The sequence below is a fragment of the Siphateles boraxobius genome, unplaced genomic scaffold, assembly GCF_051911475.1.
Source record: "Siphateles boraxobius isolate OS27281-9 unplaced genomic scaffold, OSU_SipBor_1 130, whole genome shotgun sequence".
Lineage (NCBI taxonomy): Eukaryota > Metazoa > Chordata > Actinopteri > Cypriniformes > Leuciscidae > Siphateles > Siphateles boraxobius.
The window spans coordinates 31,571,005-31,587,864 of record NW_027508734.1 but is presented as its reverse complement, the minus strand read 5'-3'; the positions used below and the strand labels follow the sequence as shown (position 1 = coordinate 31,587,864).

The 16,860-nt window shown below is 47.2% G+C and overlaps 1 long non-coding RNA gene across 1 annotated transcript; it reads right to left on the bottom strand.

Moving 5' to 3' along the window:
• Positions 1–270: 270 nt before the first annotated feature.
• Positions 271–8,250, bottom strand: LOC143736628 (uncharacterized). Its single transcript, XR_013203516.1, has 2 exons — positions 8,193–8,250; positions 271–435 (listed from the first exon to the last, which is right to left on the bottom strand). It is a non-coding gene; the product is annotated as an uncharacterized LOC143736628 (long non-coding RNA).
• Between the last annotated feature and the right edge of the window lie 8,610 nt (positions 8,251–16,860).

Sequence of the window (16,860 nt, the reverse complement as noted above, 5' to 3'; positions counted from 1 at the left end):
ATAGCCTATTTTGATTTGGGATTTTGAATTTTTGGAAAAACAGCAAAATGTCGCCACTGTTAAAAAGTATTCAAGTATTATGCTTTGCTTTCTTGTGAAGCCTTGCCAGTCTTGGATAAATCATGTGGATGGATACATCATTGTCAGAGCAGCCCATTGACACTCCACTGTTTTCCTGCAGCTCACAGAGCCCTGGAAATTACCTGAAAATACACACTTAGAAGCCAGCAGTTGATTTGACCTTTATAAAAGCCTTCCCAGTGCACTTCCTGCTTCCTGCTCAGCTACTGTTCGGACGCTCTTGCTTACTGCTCCGCGCTTTGCTCTATCGCTTTTATATTTTTATATTTTATCTCCTTTTATCACCTAATTTTAACTTCAGCAAATCAGCACAGTGCTCAAACGCTTGGATTACTACAAAAAAAAAGCAGAATTCTTTTATTCGACCAGCCTTCCACTGAAAGCTTACATTCCGGGGAAGAGAAGAAACAACTGCCATTAGGACATTCATAAGGATAAGAAAATGCCTCCTCTGGAATCTACTTGCTGCTCTAACTGACACAGACTTTTACAAAGGATTGCAGTTCTTGAAACAAAGTTAATTGCTGGACCACCAAACCAGACAGAACACACAACAGAGCTTCGTCATGGACGTCCTCAGCATACAGGCGGTGAGTCCCATGAATCTAGTGCTCCTCGACAGGCTATACTGAGTGTAGAGAAACAAGCCGATCGACTTACAAATCGATGGCACAAACAAGGAGCGAGACCCAAAGGCACTCGAGGCATCAGATTGTCACGAGCATCACATATTGCCGCAGTAGCATCCTCTACCCCAGATATGGCTATGACAAGGATTGCAAACACTGGTCTCCTACCACCGCCTATACATCTTGAGAACAGATTTGAAGTATTAATCAATGAGGAATCCCCAAATTTGATGAATGAACACAGACTGAATCAGCCAGTAGCTAACAATGATGCTAACTGGGGCTCAAGGTCGAGCAGACAGCGACACTCAGCTCCGTGCCCAGGACTCTGATAGTGGGCGACTCAATAATCAGAAACATTAGCAGCAGGGATACAACTACATGCTGCCTTCCACAAGCGACAACTTCTGATGTAAACAGGGAACTTTAGAACATTCATATGAAACATAAGACTGCAAATCAACTCATCATTCATGTGGGAAAGAATGATATTCATAAAGAGCAGTCGGAACTCCTTAAGGAGGATTTCAATGAACTTTTTGAAACACTTAAAAGACTGAAAGTTCAAACATTCATCAGTGGACCACTCCCAGCAGGAGGAACAAACAGGTTTTCACGGTTGTTTGGGCTTAATACATGGCTGCAAATAACCTGCAATATAAAAGGAGTGAACTTCATTGACCACTTCAAACTTTTCTGGAGTCAGAGGCAACTGTTTCAACAGAATGGCCACCACCCAAACAAACTTGGTTCAAGAGTGCTAAAGGACAATATCTACTTCTCCCTCCGTCATCCTTCTGCAGTGTGTGCCAATCCACTCTACCTGAATGGCACACACACACCTGGATACAGTATGAATGACCACTGGACTTCACTTCAGCACCTGAATGGACATGCGGTTGACACATCACACAAGGACAATGATAACACCACTCAGCCACAACAACCTCTGCTCACGGACACAATCTCAGCTGAGCCCTGCCCACAGAGCTCACCACAGACAGACTGTGACTTACTAGCACTGCTCCAAGATTCAGCACCCAAGGATGACTTTCTGGAAAACAGCCAAGGAAACCTGGACAGCATATCACAGCCTCCGATAACCCCAGAGCAACAGCCCCTCTCACCAGTCACGTTATCTCTCTCTCCAGCATCTCCACTTCTGTGCTTCTCAGAGAAAATGGAACAACTGGTGTATGCTGGAACCAGACTATCCCACTCTTTTGCTGCCAGCCCACAGATACCAACCAAAAAACGGCAGGCCCCACAACCACCAAAGCCTGCGGGCCCAGCTCGCCCCCCCTCCTCCTGTGAGAGCTCTTCGGCCTCTGCCACAACACCAGGGCCCACACCCCCCTCCATCTGCTCGAGGTGAACCAAAAACAACTGATACCAGCTCTCAGTGATTTGTGTCGGGTCCCCGCTATGATAACAATAACTTTTCCAAATGTTTACAGAACAAGCGGGAACCCAGTGTGCCTGTATCTTTCGCTATTGCTGTTCGATTACATGATAGAAAGTCTAAGGCCTTCAAAAGCCGTACAGCAAAGCCATCTAATCTGATGCCTATTACACGACAAAACTAAGATTGCTGTGGGGAGAAAAAGTAAGACTTAAGTTATCACTTTTAAACATCCGCTCACTTAAAAATAAATCTTTTCTAGTCAACGACTTAATAACCACATAGAACCTGGATTTTATGTTGCTAAATGAAACTTGGCTTGAAGAAAGCTGCAGTGCAACAGTCCTCAATGAAACAGCTCCTCCTAACTTTACTTTTATGAGTGTCTGCAGATCTGTCAGAAGAGGTGGGGGTTTAGCTGCTCTTTTTAAAGATGTCTACCAATGTAAGTGTCACGGTTCATAAATTCATTGATTCCTTCTTGTCTCGTGTTTCTGTTGTTATCTGTGTGTGTGTGTGTGTGTGAGTGGGCGTTACCACTCCGTTCTGCTGATCAGCGATCCAGCTGATCAGCGCTCAGCTGATCGTTATCCACTCACCAGCTAAAGCTCATTCGATTCCCTATTTATACTCACTGTTTTGTACTCTCATTGTCAGATCGTTGTTTGGAAGTCCTTCGTGTGTGGTTGTCCTTTCCTGTCGGCGTGCCAGCTCGTGTCTTGTTCGTGTTTTCCCTGGGATTATCACTGCCGTGGATCACCTCACCTCACCTGGACTCTCACTTCACTTCACTTCAAGACTCATCACGTGGACCCTGACCATCTTGTCCCTGCGCTACCAGTCTTGTTGGTTGTCATCTGACCGGGAAACTGTACATTAAATATTCCTTCACTTGCATTATTGCTTCTGTGGTTTTTGCCGTCACAGAACGATCTGACCGATAATGGAAGCAGCGAGTGAGGTGAATCCGTTGGAGGAGTTTGTTAACTCCAGCATTCAACGCATGGAAACCCAGGAGAGGAACCTCAATGAGACGGGACGCGCTGTCCAAGTACTGGTGGCGCAGGTGTCCGAGCTCACCCAGCAGATACAACAGCTACGTGATCCCGCTGCGCCCCCCGCACCGGCCGTTCCCCTCGTTCCACCTGAGGGAGCTTCCCAGTCAGAACCCCGCCTACCCATCCCACAGACCTACGACGGTGAGCCAAGTTTCTGTCGTGCTTTTCTAACACGTTGCTCTATGCACTTTGCCCTGCAGCCTCGCACATTCATCCAGGAGGAATCTAAGGTGGCATTTGTGCTCACATTACTGACTGGGAAAGCGGCTCTCTGGGGAACGGCGGTGTGGGAGAACCAGGATCCATGCTGCGCCTCATTCCAGACACTCTCCGCCGAGATGAAAAGGGTCTTCGACAGGGCAGTTGCCGGGAGAGAGGCGGCTCGGAGGCTTGCAGAATTACGACAGGAGGAAAGATCATTATCGGATTACTCCATCGAATTTCGAACCCTGGCGGCAGACTGTCACTGGAACGAGGAGGCGCAGTGGGACATGTTCCTGCATGGGCTGGCTGACCGCGTTCAAAGGGAGATCTACGCCCTGGATCTTCCAACATCTCTCAACGGACTCGTGGATCTGGCCCTTCGTGTGGACGCACGTTTATCGAGAGTGGAATGGAGAGCACCTACGAATCGGGCCATGGGAGGAGCTGAGAGTCCACGATGCAGCGGCGGGGATGCGGTCCGCCCCGTCTACGATCACGAGCCCATGCAGGTCGGGCGAGCTCGGCTTTCCCGGGAGGAGAAGGAGAGGCGGAGATCCCAAGGACTATGTCTTTATTGCGGGGCCGCTGGACATTTTGCCTACAACTGTCCTGTAAAAGGCCAAGCCCGACAGTAAGGTTGAGGCTACTGTCGGGTGGGATCTCCGCTGCGAAGACCTCATCTACCTCGACCCTCCTCCCGGTAAGACTAAGATGGTCGGGCCACAATCACGACTGTCAGGCACTGGTGGATTCTGGGGCAGAAGGTAACTTCATGGACCATGGTTTTGCTCAAAGATTTAACATTCTCCTTCTACCACTCACCAGTAGCATAGCAGTTCAGGCACTCAACGGTCAAGATCTTCCTACCATCTCTCTCATCACCGGACCCATCACACTCACCACATCTGGAAACCACACTGAGACATATTCCTTTTACATCATGAACTCACCACTTGCACCCAATGTTCTCGGACACCCTTGGTTAACTGAACACAACCCCAAGATCGACTGGCTTAAGAAATCAGTGTTAGAATGGAGTGGTAGATGTCATGAGTCCTGTCTTGTGTCTGCCTGTTCGTCTGTTGCTGTCTCTGTGTTTCATGGGGGAGGCAGTGGATTTATCTAACGTGCCCGCGGAGTACTCGGACCTGAAGGAAGTGTTCAGTAAGTCTCGTGCTGCTTCTCTACCTCCTCATCGTCCCTATGACTGTGCTATAGATTTGCTGTCAGGTAAGTCTCAGCCTAAAGGCAAGTTATATTCACTTTCTGTCCCAGAGAGGGAGGCTATGGAGAAATATATTTCTGATTCTCTAGCATCTGGGTTCATCCGTCATTCTTCTTCTCCAGCGGGGGCGGGGTTCTTTTTCATGGGGAAGAAGGACGGATCTCTGTGACCTTGCATTGATTACCGAGGGTTGAACAACATCACGGTAAAGAATACCTATCCTTTGCCGTTGATGTCTTCAGCCTTCGAGAGGCTGCAGGGAGCGTCTATCTTCACGAAATTGGATTTACGTAATGCTTATCATTTGGTCCGCATTAGAAAGGGGGATGAATGGAAGACTGCTTTTAACACCCCTAGGGGGCACTTTGAATACTTGGTCATGCCTTTCGGGCTGTCCAACTCCCCAGCAGTCTTCCAGGCTCTCGTCAATGACGTACTGCGAGATATGGTTGATCAGTTAATTTATGTCTACCTGGATGACATATTGATATTTTCATCTTCTCTCCAGGAACACGTGCAGCACGTCCGACGAGTGCTTCAGAGGCTGCTAGAGAATGGGCTTTTTGTCAAGGCGGAGAAATGCGTTTTTCATGCACAGTCTGTTCCATTTCTAGGATACATTGTGTCGTCTGAGGGAATTCGCATGGATCCCGAGAAGGTTAAGGCTGTGGTAGATTGGCCAATCCCAGATTCCCGTAAGGCCCTACAGAGGTTTCTGGGATTCGCCCATTTTTACCGGCGTTTTATTCGCAATTTTAGCCAACTAGCCTCGCCTCTGATCGCCTTGACCTCCCCCAGAACTGCGTTCAGGTGGTCAGACGCTGCTGAGGCAGCGTTTGGCAAACTAAAGGACCGCTTTGTTTCGGCCCCCATCCTGATTACCCCTGATCCATCACGGCAGTTCGTGGTGGAGGTCGACGCGTCAGAGGTGGGGGTAGGAGCGGTGATATCTCAGCATTCTCCCACAGACGACAGAGTTCATCCATGCGCGTTTTTATCCCATCGTTTATCCCCTGCCGAACGCAATTATGATATTGGTAACAGAGAGTTGTTGGCAGTCAAGTTAGCGTTGGAGGAATGGCGCCACTGGTTGGAGGGGTCAGGGGTACCCTTTATCGTCTGGACCGCCCATAAGAATTTGGAATATATCAGAACTGCCAAAAGATTGAACTCTACGCAGGCTCGGTGGGCACTTTTTTTCGGACGTTTTGACTTTACTCTCTCGTACCGCCCGGGTTCCGAAAACATCAAACCCGATTCTTTATCGCGCATTTTTGATCGATCCGAACGCCCGTCTACTCCCGAGTGCATTTTACCGGGGAATCTATTCGTCTCCACACTCGTATGGGAGGTCGAATCGAAGGTCAAGACGGCCTTAGAAGGGGTAATGCCTCCGCCCGCCTGCCCTCCGAACCGTTTATTTGTGCCAGAGGAATTAAGGTCTGACGTTATCCAGTGGACTCATTGTTCCAACGTGGCTTGCCATCCGGGAGTTAACCGTACTAGTTTTTTAGTCAAGCAACGATTCTGGTGGCCACGTATGGCTCGTGACATCCACAGTTTTGTTTTGGCTTGCTCAGTTTGTGCCACTGGTAAGACTTCCAATCGACCCCCAGATGGGCTTCTTCAACCGCTGCCTGTTCCTTCGAGACCCTGGTCCCATATCGCTCTAGATTTTATCCCCGCCCTCCCACCCTCTCAGGGTAACACGGTGGTTTTAACCGTGGTGGACCGATTCTCGAAGGCAACTCACTTTATTCCCTTACCCAAATTACCCTCAGCTAAGGAGACAGCGTTGATAGTCGTAGATCACGTCTTTTGTATTCATGGCCTCCCGACAGACGCGGTCTCCGACAGAGGACCCCAGTTTGTATCCAAATTTTGGCAAGAGTTTTGTAGATTACTGGGAGCGACTGTTAGTCTGTCCTCAGGGTTTCATCCCCAGAGCAATGGTCAAACCGAGAGAGCCAACCAAGATTTGGAAAGGGTGTGAGAGAGCGACACAAGGCCAGTGGCGTGATTACTGATGAGCAACACCTGCGCGACACACCGGTCTCGTATCTCTCACGGAGGAGCGAAAGCATAAAAGAAGGAGCGGCGACAGTTGAGATCGAGAGAGGACAGGCCTAGATTTTGTTTGATTTTTTTGTTTTATTATGTGTGACAGGAGTCGTCCGTCAGGGGCAGCTGTCTTTTACTTTCATTTTGTATTTTGTTTATTTATTTATTAACGTTTATTAAATGTTTGCCGGTTCCCGCCACCTCCTTCCTATAATATCTAAACTGCGTTACACTTGTTTTTATTTATTTATACTGTAGATAAATGTATTTGTGCAAGTTTGTGCACCAGCTGTTTTACAGAAAAAATAAGCTACACATTGACTATCATGCATTAATTTACAGTCACTTGGGATTTTAAGCATATGATGATAGATCATGAGGTGTCAGATAGAGCTATGTGAGAGATAACTCTCTAACATGAAGGTAAGTAAATGATGACAGAATTTTCATTTACGGGTGAACGATTCCTTTAATTTGGTATTTCTTTTCTTTCATGTCTTTCTCATCACTGCCATCTCGTGGCTGTATAGAGAGACTCTAAAAAGGGTTTATACTATATTTGTTTTTCAACTGTAAAAATCCCTGAATTGTAAAAGGTATTGGTGAAAGTCCAAAGTTGTTCAAATTGTCCAAATTAAACAGCTGGATTGTGTTTAAATTAATACATTGCTTGTTGCTTTCAAAACGACAACCAAAGTCAAGTAAACAATAATGATAAATAAAAGGCTACAATCATGTCATAATTTACCATTGCTTCACTACCTATAATCTGAACACAGTTAATTATTAAGAATTGTATTTTTCATTACTGTGCATACTACTAGGTTATTGTTTATACATATACCCAGCTCTTGTCGACACAAAGCACGAGCTTGCTGATCTGAAATGTTGCCGTCTCTGCCACCTAGCGTCTGACAGCGAAGTAGCATCAAAATCAAACCAGCACTGTATAATAAAATAAATTAAAACAAGCAGGAGGTATGCACAGTGCAGACTTTTATTTATTTATGTAGAACACATATTTATTTATGTGTTCTACAAAATTCTGCTGTCATCCATAAATTAAATACTACACAGATGGAGAGGCTTATGAATCATGCCCAGAAAACTAAGCATAGCCTATTTTGATTTGGGATTTTGAATTTTTGGAAAAACAGCAAAATGTCGCCACTGTTAAAAAGTATTCAAGTATTATGCTTTGCTTTCTTGTGAAGCCTTGCCAGTCTTGGATAAATCATGTGGATGGATACATCATTGTCAGAGCAGCCCATTGACACTCCACTGTTTTCCTGCAGCTCACAGAGCCCTGGAAATTACCTGAAAATACACACTTAGAAGCCAGCAGTTGATTTGACCTTTATAAAAGCCTTCCCAGTGCACTTCCTGCTTCCTGCTCAGCTACTGTTCGGACGCTCTTGCTTACTGCTCCGCGCTTTGCTCTATCGCTTTTATATTTTTATATTTTATCTCCTTTTATCACCTAATTTTAACTTCAGCAAATCAGCACAGTGCTCAAACGCTTGGATTACTACAAAAAAAAAGCAGAATTCTTTTATTCGACCAGCCTTCCACTGAAAGCTTACATTCCGGGGAAGAGAAGAAACAACTGCCATTAGGACATTCATAAGGATAAGAAAATGCCTCCTCTGGAATCTACTTGCTGCTCTAACTGACACAGACTTTTACAAAGGATTGCAGTTCTTGAAACAAAGTTAATTGCTGGACCACCAAACCAGACAGAACACACAACAGAGCTTCGTCATGGACGTCCTCAGCATACAGGCGGTGAGTCCCATGAATCTAGTGCTCCTCGACAGGCTATACTGAGTGTAGAGAAACAAGCCGATCGACTTACAAATCGATGGCACAAACAAGGAGCGAGACCCAAAGGCACTCGAGGCATCAGATTGTCACGAGCATCACATATTGCCGCAGTAGCATCCTCTACCCCAGATATGGCTATGACAAGGATTGCAAACACTGGTCTCCTACCACCGCCTATACATCTTGAGAACAGATTTGAAGTATTAATCAATGAGGAATCCCCAAATTTGATGAATGAACACAGACTGAATCAGCCAGTAGCTAACAATGATGCTAACTGGGGCTCAAGGTCGAGCAGACAGCGACACTCAGCTCCGTGCCCAGGACTCTGATAGTGGGCGACTCAATAATCAGAAACATTAGCAGCAGGGATACAACTACATGCTGCCTTCCACAAGCGACAACTTCTGATGTAAACAGGGAACTTTAGAACATTCATATGAAACATAAGACTGCAAATCAACTCATCATTCATGTGGGAAAGAATGATATTCATAAAGAGCAGTCGGAACTCCTTAAGGAGGATTTCAATGAACTTTTTGAAACACTTAAAAGACTGAAAGTTCAAACATTCATCAGTGGACCACTCCCAGCAGGAGGAACAAACAGGTTTTCACGGTTGTTTGGGCTTAATACATGGCTGCAAATAACCTGCAATATAAAAGGAGTGAACTTCATTGACCACTTCAAACTTTTCTGGAGTCAGAGGCAACTGTTTCAACAGAATGGCCACCACCCAAACAAACTTGGTTCAAGAGTGCTAAAGGACAATATCTACTTCTCCCTCCGTCATCCTTCTGCAGTGTGTGCCAATCCACTCTACCTGAATGGCACACACACACCTGGATACAGTATGAATGACCACTGGACTTCACTTCAGCACCTGAATGGACATGCGGTTGACACATCACACAAGGACAATGATAACACCACTCAGCCACAACAACCTCTGCTCACGGACACAATCTCAGCTGAGCCCTGCCCACAGAGCTCACCACAGACAGACTGTGACTTACTAGCACTGCTCCAAGATTCAGCACCCAAGGATGACTTTCTGGAAAACAGCCAAGGAAACCTGGACAGCATATCACAGCCTCCGATAACCCCAGAGCAACAGCCCCTCTCACCAGTCACGTTATCTCTCTCTCCAGCATCTCCACTTCTGTGCTTCTCAGAGAAAATGGAACAACTGGTGTATGCTGGAACCAGACTATCCCACTCTTTTGCTGCCAGCCCACAGATACCAACCAAAAAACGGCAGGCCCCACAACCACCAAAGCCTGCGGGCCCAGCTCGCCCCCCCTCCTCCTGTGAGAGCTCTTCGGCCTCTGCCACAGCACCAGGGCCCACACCCCCCTCCATCTGCTCGAGGTGAACCAAAAACAACTGATACCAGCTCTCAGTGATTTGTGTCGGGTCCCCGCTATGATAACAATAACTTTTCCAAATGTTTACAGAACAAGCGGGAACCCAGTGTGCCTGTATCTTTCGCTATTGCTGTTCGATTACATGATAGAAAGTCTAAGGCCTTCAAAAGCCGTACAGCAAAGCCATCTAATCTGATGCCTATTACACGACAAAACTAAGATTGCTGTGGGGAGAAAAAGTAAGACTTAAGTTATCACTTTTAAACATCCGCTCACTTAAAAATAAATCTTTTCTAGTCAACGACTTAATAACCACATAGAACCTGGATTTTATGTTGCTAAATGAAACTTGGCTTGAAGAAAGCTGCAGTGCAACAGTCCTCAATGAAACAGCTCCTCCTAACTTTACTTTTATGAGTGTCTGCAGATCTGTCAGAAGAGGTGGGGGTTTAGCTGCTCTTTTTAAAGATGTCTACCAATGTAAGTGTCACGGTTCATAAATTCATTGATTCCTTCTTGTCTCGTGTTTCTGTTGTTATCTGTGTGTGTGTGTGTGTGTGAGTGGGCGTTACCACTCCGTTCTGCTGATCAGCGATCCAGCTGATCAGCGCTCAGCTGATCGTTATCCACTCACCAGCTAAAGCTCATTCGATTCCCTATTTATACTCACTGTTTTGTACTCTCATTGTCAGATCGTTGTTTGGAAGTCCTTCGTGTGTGGTTGTCCTTTCCTGTCGGCGTGCCAGCTCGTGTCTTGTTCGTGTTTTCCCTGGGATTATCACTGCCGTGGATCACCTCACCTCACCTGGACTCTCACTTCACTTCACTTCAAGACTCATCACGTGGACCCTGACCATCTTGTCCCTGCGCTACCAGTCTTGTTGGTTGTCATCTGACCGGGAAACTGTACATTAAATATTCCTTCACTTGCATTATTGCTTCTGTGGTTTTTGCCGTCACAGAACGATCTGACCGATAATGGAAGCAGCGAGTGAGGTGAATCCGTTGGAGGAGTTTGTTAACTCCAGCATTCAACGCATGGAAACCCAGGAGAGGAACCTCAATGAGACGGGACGCGCTGTCCAAGTACTGGTGGCGCAGGTGTCCGAGCTCACCCAGCAGATACAACAGCTACGTGATCCCGCTGCGCCCCCCGCACCGGCCGTTCCCCTCGTTCCACCTGAGGGAGCTTCCCAGTCAGAACCCCGCCTACCCATTCCACAGACCTACGACGGTGAGCCAAGTTTCTGTCGTGCTTTTCTAACACGTTGCTCTATGCACTTTGCCCTGCAGCCTCGCACATTCATCCAGGAGGAATCTAAGGTGGCATTTGTGCTCACATTACTGACTGGGAAAGCGGCTCTCTGGGGAACGGCGGTGTGGGAGAACCAGGATCCATGCTGCGCCTCATTCCAGACACTCTCCGCCGAGATGAAAAGGGTCTTCGACAGGGCAGTTGCCGGGAGAGAGGCGGCTCGGAGGCTTGCAGAATTACGACAGGAGGAAAGATCATTATCGGATTACTCCATCGAATTTCGAACCCTGGCGGCAGACTGTCACTGGAACGAGGAGGCGCAGTGGGACATGTTCCTGCATGGGCTGGCTGACCGCGTTCAAAGGGAGATCTACGCCCTGGATCTTCCAACATCTCTCAACGGACTCGTGGATCTGGCCCTTCGTGTGGACGCACGTTTATCGAGAGTGGAATGGAGAGCACCTACGAATCGGGCCATGGGAGGAGCTGAGAGTCCACGATGCAGCGGCGGGGATGCGGTCCGCCCCGTCTACGATCACGAGCCCATGCAGGTCGGGCGAGCTCGGCTTTCCCGGGAGGAGAAGGAGAGGCGGAGATCCCAAGGACTATGTCTTTATTGCGGGGCCGCTGGACATTTTGCCTACAACTGTCCTGTAAAAGGCCAAGCCCGACAGTAAGGTTGAGGCTACTGTCGGGTGGGATCTCCGCTGCGAAGACCTCATCTACCTCGACCCTCCTCCCGGTAAGACTAAGATGGTCGGGCCACAATCACGACTGTCAGGCACTGGTGGATTCTGGGGCAGAAGGTAACTTCATGGACCATGGTTTTGCTCAAAGATTTAACATTCTCCTTCTACCACTCACCAGTAGCATAGCAGTTCAGGCACTCAACGGTCAAGATCTTCCTACCATCTCTCTCATCACCGGACCCATCACACTCACCACATCTGGAAACCACACTGAGACATATTCCTTTTACATCATGAACTCACCACTTGCACCCAATGTTCTCGGACACCCTTGGTTAACTGAACACAACCCCAAGATCGACTGGCTTAAGAAATCAGTGTTAGAATGGAGTGGTAGATGTCATGAGTCCTGTCTTGTGTCTGCCTGTTCGTCTGTTGCTGTCTCTGTGTTTCATGGGGGAGGCAGTGGATTTATCTAACGTGCCCGCGGAGTACTCGGACCTGAAGGAAGTGTTCAGTAAGTCTCGTGCTGCTTCTCTACCTCCTCATCGTCCCTATGACTGTGCTATAGATTTGCTGTCAGGTAAGTCTCAGCCTAAAGGCAAGTTATATTCACTTTCTGTCCCAGAGAGGGAGGCTATGGAGAAATATATTTCTGATTCTCTAGCATCTGGGTTCATCCGTCATTCTTCTTCTCCAGCGGGGGCGGGGTTCTTTTTCATGGGGAAGAAGGACGGATCTCTGTGACCTTGCATTGATTACCGAGGGTTGAACAACATCACGGTAAAGAATACCTATCCTTTGCCGTTGATGTCTTCAGCCTTCGAGAGGCTGCAGGGAGCGTCTATCTTCACGAAATTGGATTTACGTAATGCTTATCATTTGGTCCGCATTAGAAAGGGGGATGAATGGAAGACTGCTTTTAACACCCCTAGGGGGCACTTTGAATACTTGGTCATGCCTTTCGGGCTGTCCAACTCCCCAGCAGTCTTCCAGGCTCTCGTCAATGACGTACTGCGAGATATGGTTGATCAGTTAATTTATGTCTACCTGGATGACATATTGATATTTTCATCTTCTCTCCAGGAACACGTGCAGCACGTCCGACGAGTGCTTCAGAGGCTGCTAGAGAATGGGCTTTTTGTCAAGGCGGAGAAATGCGTTTTTCATGCACAGTCTGTTCCATTTCTAGGATACATTGTGTCGTCTGAGGGAATTCGCATGGATCCCGAGAAGGTTAAGGCTGTGGTAGATTGGCCAATCCCAGATTCCCGTAAGGCCCTACAGAGGTTTCTGGGATTCGCCCATTTTTACCGGCGTTTTATTCGCAATTTTAGCCAACTAGCCTCGCCTCTGATCGCCTTGACCTCCCCCAGAACTGCGTTCAGGTGGTCAGACGCTGCTGAGGCAGCGTTTGGCAAACTAAAGGACCGCTTTGTTTCGGCCCCCATCCTGATTACCCCTGATCCATCACGGCAGTTCGTGGTGGAGGTCGACGCGTCAGAGGTGGGGGTAGGAGCGGTGATATCTCAGCATTCTCCCACAGACGACAGAGTTCATCCATGCGCGTTTTTATCCCATCGTTTATCCCCTGCCGAACGCAATTATGATATTGGTAACAGAGAGTTGTTGGCAGTCAAGTTAGCGTTGGTGGAATGGCGCCACTGGTTGGAGGGGTCAGGGGTACCCTTTATCGTCTGGACCGCCCATAAGAATTTGGAATATATCAGAACTGCCAAAAGATTGAACTCTACGCAGGCTCGGTGGGCACTTTTTTTCGGACGTTTTGACTTTACTCTCTCGTACCGCCCGGGTTCCGAAAACATCAAACCCGATTCTTTATCGCGCATTTTTGATCGATCCGAACGCCCGTCTACTCCCGAGTGCATTTTACCGGGGAATCTATTCGTCTCCACACTCGTATGGGAGGTCGAATCGAAGGTCAAGACGGCCTTAGAAGGGGTAATGCCTCCGCCCGCCTGCCCTCCGAACCGTTTATTTGTGCCAGAGGAATTAAGGTCTGACGTTATCCAGTGGACTCATTGTTCCAACGTGGCTTGCCATCCGGGAGTTAACCGTACTAGTTTTTTAGTCAAGCAACGATTCTGGTGGCCACGTATGGCTCGTGACATCCACAGTTTTGTTTTGGCTTGCTCAGTTTGTGCCACTGGTAAGACTTCCAATCGACCCCCAGATGGGCTTCTTCAACCGCTGCCTGTTCCTTCGAGACCCTGGTCCCATATCGCTCTAGATTTTATCCCCGCCCTCCCACCCTCTCAGGGTAACACGGTGGTTTTAACCGTGGTGGACCGATTCTCGAAGGCAACTCACTTTATTCCCTTACCCAAATTACCCTCAGCTAAGGAGACAGCGTTGATAGTCGTAGATCACGTCTTTTGTATTCATGGCCTCCCGACAGACGTGGTCTCCGACAGAGGACCCCAGTTTGTATCCAAATTTTGGCAAGAGTTTTGTAGATTACTGGGAGCGACTGTTAGTCTGTCCTCAGGGTTTCATCCCCAGAGCAATGGTCAAACCGAGAGAGCCAACCAAGATTTGGAAAGGGTGTTACGATGTTTGGTCTCCAAGAATCCTTCCTCTTGGAGCCAGCAACTGTCTATGGTGGAGTACGCCCACAATACGTTACCGGTGTCAGCTACGGGCCTGTCTCCGTTTGAGTGTAGTTTAGGATACCAGCCACCTATTTTTCCCAGTCTGGAATCCGAGGTCGCGGTTCCCTCCGCCCACGCCTTTGTCCAGAGGTGTCACCGCACCTGGACTAGAGCCCGTGAGACTCTACTCCGGGTGAGGGAGCGCACCAAGGCCAAGGCCGATTGCCACCGGTCTAAGCCTCCCGTATACGTCGTTGGTCAAAGAGTGTGGCTTTCTACTAAAAACATCCCTCTCCGCTCCGTTTCTAATAAACTTGCTCCCAAATTCATTGGCCCGTTTACTGTCACCAAGATCATTAGTCCGGTGACAGTCCGCCTCAAATTGCCTCCAGTGTACAGGAGGATTCATCCCGCCTTCCATGTATCCAAGATCAAGCCCGTGTTTTATTCTCGTATTAATCCGCCAGCCCCGGTTCCTCCCCCGCCGCGACTCGTAGAAGGGGAACCCACTTATTCGGTAAATCGTATTCTGGACTCGAGGCGGAGGGGACGCGGATTCCAGTACTTGGTGGACTGGGAAGGTTACGGTCAGGAGGAGAGAAGTTGGGTACCGGCTAGAGACATCCTGGATCATTCCCTTATTGATGATTACAATCGACAGGTAAGGGAGTCTGGGAACGCCAGGAGGCGTTCTTAGGAGAAGGGGTACTGTCACGGTTCATAAATTCATTGATTCCTTCTTGTCTCGTGTTTCTGTTGTTATCTGTGTGTGTGTGTGTGTGAGTGGGCGTTACCACTCCGTTCTGCTGATCAGCGATCCAGCTGATCAGCGCTCAGCTGATCGTTATCCACTCACCAGCTGCAGCTCATTCCATTCCCTATTTATACTCACTGTTTTGTACTCATTGTTTTGTACTCATTTTGTACTTCATTGTCAGATCGTTGTTTGGAAGTCCTTCGTGTGTGGTTGTCCTTTCCTGTCGGCGTGTCAGCTCGTGTCTTGTTCGTGTTTTCCCTGGGATTATCACTGCCGTGGATCACCTCACCTCACCTGGACTCTCACTTCACTTCACTTCAAGACTCATCACGTGGACCCTGACCATCTTGTCCCTGCGCTACCAGTCTTGTTGGTTGTCATCTGACCGTGAAACTGTACATTAAATATTCCTTCACTTGCATTATTGCTTCTGTGGTTTTTGCCGTCACAGTAAGCAAATATCATTTGGGAATTACCCGTCTTTTGAATATCTGGTTTATTGTGTTAAAAGGTGCTCCACGCATTTTACTTATCATTGTTTACAGGCCTCCAAAATACTCTCCAGCCTTTGCTGATGACTTTACAGAACTGTTATCAACAATTTCCTCAGAGTTTGACTGTTTTATCATTGCTGGAGACTTTAACATTCACATAGATAATGCAGAAACCAATATGGCAAAAGAAATTAAAACTGTTTTAAAAACTTTTGATCTGACTCAGCATGTACATGGACCCACACATAATCATGGACACACTCTAGATTTACTTATCAGTAAGGGTCTAAACATTTCATTGATTGTTATTAAGGATGTAGCACTGTCTGATCATTTTTGTATTTTCTTTGATATATTGATCTCTCCTGCCATTGAAGCTAGATCTGTGTCTGTCAAGAAGAGATGCTTAAATGAGAACCCTAGTGTACTGTTTATGAAGGCTATATCTTTAACACCAAGCATATCTGCTGACTCTGTTGATTTTCTCCTTGATTCTTTTAACTCAAAAGTTAAGAGTGTAATTGATGATATTGCTCCTGTGAAAGTCAGGAAGAAGAATGGCAGACAAAAAGCACCTTGGAGAAACTCAACAGCAGTGCAAAATATGAAAAGACAATGCAGAAAAGCAGAGCGCATGTGGCGGAAGACAAAACTTGTAGTCCATTATAACATCTACAAAGACAGCATCCATGCTTTCAATAAGGAACTAGGCAAAGCTAGACAGACTTTCTTCTTGAATATTATAAACAGCAATATAAACAACACACACACTCTTTTTGCTACTTTAGAGAGACTGACAAACCCCCCAAGCCAGATTCCCAGTGAAATGCTCTCAGAGAGCAAGTGCAGTGAGTTTGCTTCTTTCTTCTCTGAGAAAATCAATAATATCAGAAAGGTGATCAGCTCATCCTTGAGTTGCGCTGGGGTCAGGCAGATCAGACAACAGCCTGAGAAAGTAGTCACTATGTCTGATTTTGAAGAAATTGATGGTAACATTTTGGAAGAAACCGTACAGCACCTTAAAACATCAACCTGCGCCCTTGACGCACTTCCCACATCTTTTTTCAAAAATGTGTTACACAGCTTAGAATCAGATCTCCTAGAAGTGATAAATGCCTCACTTCTCTCTGGGAGTTTTCCGAACTCCCTGAAAACTGCAGTTGTCAAGCCCCTCCTGAAAAAAAGCAATCTGGACAAGACCA